The sequence below is a fragment of the Lactuca serriola genome, chromosome 8 (genome assembly GCF_051521515.1).
Source record: "Lactuca serriola cultivar US96UC23 chromosome 8, Lser_US96UC23_V15, whole genome shotgun sequence".
In the NCBI taxonomy this organism is placed as follows: domain Eukaryota; kingdom Viridiplantae; phylum Streptophyta; class Magnoliopsida; order Asterales; family Asteraceae; genus Lactuca; species Lactuca serriola.
Window position 1 is genome coordinate 202,722,808 of NC_136415.1, and position 6,000 is coordinate 202,728,807.

Sequence of the window (6,000 nt, forward strand, 5' to 3'; positions counted from 1 at the left end):
AACGTTAGTGTGGACTCGCATACATCTATCAATGCGCATGCGGTGTTCAAAAATGGTCTCCCCAAAATAATTGGAATTTTGGGGTCTTCTTCCATATCAAGCATTACAAATTCCACGGGGAATACAAACTTGTCCATTTTTATGAGAAGATCTTCACAAATACCTCTTGGACGAATGATCGTCTTGTTCGCCAAATGGATCTTCATATTAATAAACCTTGGCTCCGGTAACTTCAGCTTCTTGAAGAAAGAAAAAGGCATTAAGTTTGTCTTGCACTCGAATCGGTCAATGCTTGAGTAGCAAGTATATTTCCAAATTGGCACGGAATGGAGATGCTTCCAGAATCGCCCTTCTTTTCTGGTAGTTCATTCAACACTAATTTCGCGACTTCTGCCATATCTTTTCTTGCAGCAAAGAGACCGTTAAGCAAGTTAAAATATTTGGGTGTTTGAAGCATCGTTTCAACAAATGGGATGTTAACTTGAAGCGCTTTAACATGTTCCATGAAAGCTCTATATGCTTTGACCTTTTCATCTGGTATGGCTCGTATTGGAAATGGAAAAGGAGGCCTGTAAGGCTTTAAGGAAACATCAGAGTTGTCATCAGGGCATGGACTCGGCGAGTCCATTAGAGGGACTCAGCGAGTCGGGTCGAGCTTAGCTGAACTCAACTCTTCTGTCTTTTCTGCTTGCACCTTAGTTGAGACCTTCTGTGAAGGGGTCAGAGGAGTGAAAATTTCCCCATAACTAGATGTTATAACGTTCACATTCTCCATTCTCGGATTATTCTTGGTTTTACTTGGAAGTTCACCCGGTCTTCTCTCGTTCACTTGATGTGCTAGTTGCCCAAGCTATTTTTCAATGTTGAGAATAGATGCTTGCTGATTCCTAAGTATATTTCTGGTCTCTTGTATTGCAGCATCATGATCATTGTGTCTTTTCTCGGACGCGGTTATAAATCTTGTGAGCATCTCTTCTAAATCAGTTCTTTTTTCCATAACCGGTTCTTCCTTTTGATAGAAACCCCTCTCTTTTTGCTTGTATTTCTCTTCCTTTGCCTTTTTGTATTCTTCATACGAGAGCCATTCCTTCTTGGGTTTTCTCCAATTTTCATCGTATCTATCGCCACTTGAATAGAAAACTTGCGCCTTTTTGTTTCCATTCTCATCCAAATCACAGTCTTTAGTTAGGTGTGGTCCCTTACAATTTTCACATCCCACCCGGATAGCATGGATTGTTTGATCCATCTTTGTCATTCTTCTATCTAAACTGTCTAGTTTAGCCATCATTGCCGCCATGCTATCGTTGACCGTGTTCACTACCCCCCTACTTACTTCATTTCGTGGGTTGTGGTATTCTTTAGAATGTTTAGAGAACTCTTCAATTAATTCTTTGATTTCTGGGGGTGGCTTCCTTGTGAGCGGGCCTTGCGAGTCAAGTAACTGCCTTGTGGTGACATTGACTTCGTCATAGAAGATGGAGACTTCGTGTTGACTATTAAGGTCATGGTGTGGGCAATTCCTTAACAGGCTCTTGTACCTCTCCCAAGCTTCATATAGTGACTCTCCAGCTTGTTGTTCAAAGTTAGCAATGGCCTTCTTCAGCTTGGTTATTTTAGAAGGTGGGCAGAAGTGATCAATAAATTATTCTTTCATCTTAGCCCATGTGGTGACTGACCCAGGAGGGAGTGACTTGAGAGAATCTTTTGCGGCACCCTTGAATGTGACTGGAAGCATGCGAAGTAGCTGGGTCTCGTGAGGCACATTTGGAACATTAAAGTAATCAGCTACATCATTGACTTCATCCAAGTGCCTGTAAGCATCTTCGTGGTCTTTTCCATAGAAAGTAATCTCCTTTAGTTGAGTGAGTATGTGGCCCTTTAGTTCGAAAGTAGCAATAGCGGGAATTGCGGGTTGCACAAGTCCCGGGCCGGTATCGTCACGCATCCGCTTCTTCCATTCCCCCATGGGGATTTCATTGATGTTAGCCATGACAATGGCTAATTCGTCATCAAAGTCGGATTCGTGCCCAAAAGTGGGGTCTTCTTCTCCTTCGGTTTCGTAGTCAGTGTCCTCATTGATCGGGTCTTCTATTGCTATAGAGGTGCTGGAAGTTCCCGATTTGCTGCCCTTCTTCTTGCTGAAAACGGACTTTAGATTCTTTAGTGGCGAGTTCTTTGAAGAAACGGATTCTCCAACGGATTTTCCTTTATTCTTCCTTAGGGCGGACTCCGGGTCTTCTAGTGGAGGAACCAAAGGTGTATCAGCTCCTCGGGTCATGAAACAACTGCAAATAAAACAAGAAAAACACGTAAAAAGAACAAAAATAAAATAAAAACTAAAACTGTGAACAACGATGGACTCGCCGAGGCGTCACGAGTGCACTCGGCGAGCTCAAGGCAAAAACAGAAAAAATTTCTAATTACTTATTAAAATGGATATTTATTAAAACCTATACTAACTACTAAATTACCTAAGAATTAACTTTGTGTAAGATAAATCCCACACAAAGGATCGATAAAAATAGAAATTAGTGCTAATTTAGAACCGTTCCCCGACAACGGCGCCAAAAACTTGATGTGTGTGGACTCAACTAGTTTTAAACCTACTTTTAATTATAAAATAAACACACAAAGGCAGTGGACCTATCAATTGTGGTAAAGTTAAATAAGTAGGGTATCGAACATAGGCAACGCTAAATTAAAACTAAAAACTAATTTTATCTAAATTTAAATAATAAAAAGGGGTTTTCTCTAGTTTTACAAGACTAGAAACTTACTAACTATTACTTAAACATAAAAACTAGAAAAGCAAAGATTCAATTAAATTCAATGACGAAGGGGGCTTCTATTTAGTTCAACTCAATTGATCCTATGGTTAATATTATGGTAATAGTGCAATGGATTAATTCTTCTATTGGCTACCGATTCAAATAATTAGATTCACGTTCGATGCACTAATTCTTAGAGAACAAACTAACTCAAACAGTGGCCAATTGTCTAATTTAATTTGATTCACTAGGTTATTTATTCGGGTTAATTTACACTTGTAATAGCTAACTAATTTGGTCCTTTAGTTAACCTCTTGTTAATGGTCATCACACAAGCTCACACATGAATTTACCTATTTTTCTATTAATTCTAGTTTCACAGTCGCTAATCCTAGTCATATAATAAAGTGGTCACATAAATTATATGAGGTAGCAATTAAGAGATGTTCATGCAACTTAATTATCTTCCTATTAACAGAAAAGTAGTTATCATTCACACATAAGGTTTGTTAACAAGCTAGAATCAACAAAATCACCAATATTAAATCAATCCTACCATATATAATCAATCCATAGTATCAATTTTGTCTCCCCAAACAGAAGTTTAAAGGTTTTAGCTCAAGATTGAGGTGATTAACAACATAAAAACGAAATCTAAAAGTCTAAACATAATGAAGAACAATAGATTAAAGTAAGAATGATGTAGATTTGCCTCAAATCTTCTTCGGGATTGGTTTTAGGGTTGTATCTTCATTCTCCAGATCTCTCCTGACTTCAATTCGCAGCTTGCTTCTCCCCAAGGGTTCCAGATTTCTTATGTCGATCTGGAAAGTTGTATTTATAAATTCGAACCGACTCGTCGAGTCCACCGCTTAATTCCCGTGCACGGTAAGTCTTAGAGTCCTTATCTTCTCAATCCTTCGATGCGACTCGCCGAGTAGTCGAACCTACTTGCCGAGTACCTTGTATTTTTAGCATTTTTCTTCTTTGTTCAACTCCCGAGCTCCCAACCGCTTCTCCGGCTTCCTTTTGCTCTCGAGCTTTGCTTTTGGACTGAAAACACAATTCAAACACTTTTAAGTATCTTTTGTCCATGATATGCAATAAATTAGCTAATAAATGACAAAAATATATACTTAATATAAGACTAAATATGCAAATATCAAAATACCCCACACTTGACTTTTGCTTGCCCCCAAGCAAAACTGAATTTTAACACATTAGAATCACATAAGAAAACTCCAATCGAACCCAGCCATTATGCCAAGACCGCAACGTATGCATTTGTGTCTAAAATTTTCCTAATAACCCCCCATACTCCAAATACTCACAATCCTCATAAACATTCACCCACTTTTTCAGAACAATGCTCATTTTATGCATCCCTCCGAATCTATCCTCAGAAAACCTCTTAACCTGAAGGTATTTTTGGTTGAGAAACCCAAGCATGCATAATCTAGACAATTACAATTTATGATACCACACATTGGAGCTCTTTGGAATTCTTCATTTCTTTGACATTTGATCTTTAATTTCTTTGAATTCACCACCTTGTTGTTTGATTTTTTTGGTATCTTCAAGTTTTTGAATTTCTTCAGAATTTTTGATCTTTGAACTTCATACTTAACTTCGATGCTCCAAAAATTCTTCAAACTTTTCTTTTAATTCTCTTTTTTTTAACATGAAACTCACTTTTTATCACTCAAAACCCTACATGCTTAAGCAGGGGCGCTCAACTTCAACCTTTATTGGTTAGCGATAATAATTTTCCTGGATACATTTCTGGTACATGATGCTAAACATATTGCATCCTTCAAACTAAGCGAGGTCGTGTTTTTGTCCCATGATTTCACTGGAATAAGGAAGCCACAAAAGCACTAGAACGTATATAGGCTCAACTAAATATTCAGGTCTTCATGCAATCATCAACATAATTCTAACATGGAATCCTAATTACTTTTTACCAAAATTTTCTAAATTAAGTCCTAAGTAACATTTTTGGTATTTTTTAAAAATTGACCTAAATTAGGACATTAAAATTCTAAGTTACTAAGATGAAATCAACCCCCTACCCCACACTTAATTTATGCAATGTCCTCATTGCATTTTTTGCATGAAAATAAAAACATGAAATACAGAGAGAATTGGAACAAACTCCCTTGGGGTAGCAGTTGATAGGCTGATCATCTTCTATTAAGCTCCTACTTCAATCGACTTTAGCCATGGAAACAGCTAACTCCCATCACTCGGAGTCCCACAAAGCACAAAGCATGCAGCATTCGGACACATGAAACTATTCAAGCAATTCTATCCTCATAATAAGAAACTGTACTAACATATAATGCTAAGCTAGTAATATCAGGCATAACCTAAACAGGCTATCCTACTTATGTCTACTCAATACTAGCATGCAATTCTCATAAAACCGAAACACATATATAGCAGGCACATAAGGCATCCTCCTAGATCCTTAGTCCTATTCTAGCATGTTGTTCTACTGAAACTGAAACTGATAATCATAACATAAACCTGTGTGGGTAATTTTGGAGTACTTACTTGAGCTCGGTGGATCGCATGCACCACACCGTTTTCTCTATTTAAGAAATCTCTTTTTCTTACTAAGTTCCTTTTCAAAAATTCTTTTCGAAAACGTTCCTCTCATGAAAATCTTTTACCATTTCCTCAGTTTGAGTTCAGACACACTCGAAAGCGTGCCCAAATCCCTCAAACCAAGGTTCTGATACCAACTTGTAACAACCCAAAAATCACGACTAAAAATTTTCTTTTCAAACATTACTAAAATCATATTTATAAAAACATATCACCGGTCATAACATAAATTCAGAGTATTAATTCAAAACATATTCTTTTTATCAGAGTAAACAATCCCAGACTAACTGACTATGGTGTGTGCACTGCAATCTCTCTGAGCTCCTCTTTTAAAAACTGAATACCTAAAACCAAAATCTGAAACCGTAAGCACGAAGCTTAGTGAGCTCCCCCAAACTACCACATACCATACAATGACATATAAAGCACATACTGGGCCTTGCCCACTGCATCGGACCAAAGTCCGGACTAACTGGGGCCTTGCCCCTACATCGGACCGAAGTCCGGAACTAATTGGGACCTTGTCCCCTGCATCGGACCGAAGTCCGGAGTAACTGGGGCCTTGCCCCCTGCACCAGACCGAAGTACGGAACTGACTGGGACCTTGTCCCCTGCATCGGAC

The 6,000-nt window shown here is 38.3% G+C and overlaps 1 non-coding gene across 1 annotated transcript; it reads left to right on the top strand.

Moving 5' to 3' along the window:
* Nucleotides 1–1,499: 1,499 nt before the first annotated feature.
* LOC145071604 (small nucleolar RNA R71) lies at nucleotides 1,500–1,606 on the top strand. Its single transcript, XR_013690610.1, has one exon. It is a non-coding gene; the product is annotated as a small nucleolar RNA R71 (small nucleolar RNA).
* The last annotated feature ends 4,394 nt before the right edge of the window (nucleotides 1,607–6,000 follow it).